The following is a 2,500-nucleotide window of genomic DNA, read 5'->3' on the forward strand; positions in this document are numbered from 1 at the left end:
GAATGAATAATGAAAAACTGAAGGGTCGGGTTTAAAAGGATTGAGAAACAACAAGAACAACATTGCATTATTAACATGATGATCTAATCCCATGATTAAACAAGTAAAAAATGCGCCGAAGTTTCTTTGGAGTAATCGAGTTTTCTGTGCAGCCGCTACAGCGTACAATCAAGGCCACCGAAAATAGATTTATCTTTCGGTGGTCTCGGTATAATGCTGTATGAGCCGCGGCCCACGAAACTTTAACCACGGCCCGATGGTGGCCTGTCCTATATCGTTGCCAGAATCACGGTCATGGCTAACTTTAACCTTAAATAAAATAAAAACTAATGAGGCTAGAAGGCTGCAATTTGGTTTATTTGATGATTAGATGGTTGATGATCAACATACCAATTTGCAGTCCTCTAGAGAGTCTAGCCTCAGTAGTTTTTAAGATCTGAAGGCGGACAGAAAAAAGTCCAGACGGACAGACAAAGCCGGCACAATAGTTTTATTTTACAGAAAACTAAAACTGAGAGAGAGAGAGAGAGAGAGAGAGAGAGAGAGAGAGAGAGAGAGAGAGAGAGAGAGAGAGAGAGAGGGGGGGGTAATAACCTCGGGACATTTTTATCCACATAATTACAGTATATCCTCAAAGAAATGGTAAAAAACAAGTAATGCAAAGATAGGGTGAGTAAAACCAAGTGGCTGAACACCTGTTTACCCAGACAATCACTTAACACCTCAGGTGACAGGTGCTAAGTTTACTGATTCCAGGTAAAGTGACTTCACGAAACTGGGGCACCCCAAAAAAAATTGCGCCTAAGTTTCTTCGACGCAATCGAGTTTTCTGTACAGCGTATAATGCTGGTTGAAACTCTGGGCCACGGCCCATGAAACTTTCAGCCACAGCCCGGTGGTGGCCTGTGTTAGCACATATAGCAGTGCCAATTGCACGATCATGGCTAACTTTAACCTTAAATCAAATAAATACTATTGAGGCTAGAGGGCTGCAGTTTTGTATGTTTGATGATTGGAGGGTGGATGATCAACATAATTTGCAGCCCTCTAGCCTCAGTAGTTCTTAAGATCTGAGGGTGGACAGAAAATGTGGGGACGGACGGACAGAGCCATCTCAACTGTTTTCTTTTACAGAAAACTAAAAAAGCTGTCATTGACGTTATCATTTAAATTTGTCTTGTTGTATTGTCAGACCCCGAGGGAACGGTAGAAACTACAATAGAAATTTTACCATTAAAGTTATACACATTTTCTGTTACGATATAAGCATTGGCCTTAAAAAGAAAAATATTGGCATTTATGAATGAAACGTCATTGTGGTCTAAATATTAGCAATTAAGGCATAAATATTATCAATATTAGCAATTTTGAATTGGGAATAAGCAACTATGATCTATACTTCGGCAGATACAATATATATGTTATTAATTACGGTATAAATACAAGTTACAATATAAAATTCACTAGCTTGCAAGGAAAACATTTCTAATTACTATCTAACCATTACCCACTAGAAACTAAACATGAACAACTACTGTACATCAGCAATTACAACCAAACTGCCAATCACAAATCCTGCGCATTTTCAAGTTCCTGTGTCGTAAACATCGGTAATGATCAGAAAACAAAATTCCCCGTCAGCAATTTCGTCCCGTCATTCTCAGGGACATTCATCTCTTGTTTCGACACGCATTCCTGGGAGGAATCTGTTACGACAATGAGATCCACTCGTTCGAGGATTACCCAGCATGCACCTGGATCAAGGGCTACATCCTCGTCAACAAACACAATTTGCTCGTCGACTGTTGATCTAGTGGTATCGATCAAACAAATAAAAACTGATGAAAAAATATATATATATTTCTCTGATATAAATAAACAGTAACAACGTTTGGTTTTTACGTATAACAGCGTCATCAAAGAATGAAATTGACGCCTAAAAATGCTCGCGCGAGTGCGCATGCCCAGACGAGCACAGACTTGTGCTGCTACAGTTTTGCGGCGGTACCCACTTTCCATTACACATTTTTGTCAGTGCTTTAATATTAGTACTGGCTAAAGACTGCCACTGATTTATTTATCACGGTTTCCGTATGAGAGACTGGACTTATTTTTCTGCAAGTTTCTGTAAATTTCTCTAAGTATCCCATTCCTACCATGTCTACAAAGAAGAAGAACGAGGAGGGGTGTGGGTCCAGGTAGCTGTCTGCCTGCTTTTGCAGACCTACAAATATCAAATTACCCGGCGGAACCAATTAAGGAGAACAACTATCATTGCGCAAGCATTACCGAGCCATTACGGGCTAATGATGCCAGTAATTGACTTGAAGACTTTCCCAAGTGAATAATCAAACCGAATGGGTCCAATTCACTTTGGTTATGCCTTTAGCTGCTTGTGATTACGGGTTTTTTTATCATTATTGCGTCTTTTGATGTGCGTTCCATTTTTAGTACATTTTTTGTTCGTGATGTATGAATAGATCCTTCAACAGACATACTT

The 2,500-nt window shown here is 39.6% G+C and overlaps 2 protein-coding genes across 2 annotated transcripts in view; one reads left to right on the forward strand and one right to left on the reverse strand.

The window, feature by feature from the left end:
- The window catches only part of LOC136834769 (histone-lysine N-methyltransferase SMYD3-like), a 124,140-nt gene that overhangs the window by 85,676 nt on the left and 35,964 nt on the right, over positions 1 to 2,500 (reverse strand). The gene's annotated exons all lie outside the window — the stretch shown is intronic.
- LOC136834580 (DNA-binding protein HupB-like) overlaps positions 1 to 2,500 on the forward strand; it is an 11,588-nt gene that overhangs the window by 815 nt on the left and 8,273 nt on the right. The window lies entirely within an intron of this gene.

Source organism: Macrobrachium rosenbergii, chromosome 54 (genome assembly GCF_040412425.1).
Source record: "Macrobrachium rosenbergii isolate ZJJX-2024 chromosome 54, ASM4041242v1, whole genome shotgun sequence".
NCBI lineage: Eukaryota > Metazoa > Arthropoda > Malacostraca > Decapoda > Palaemonidae > Macrobrachium > Macrobrachium rosenbergii.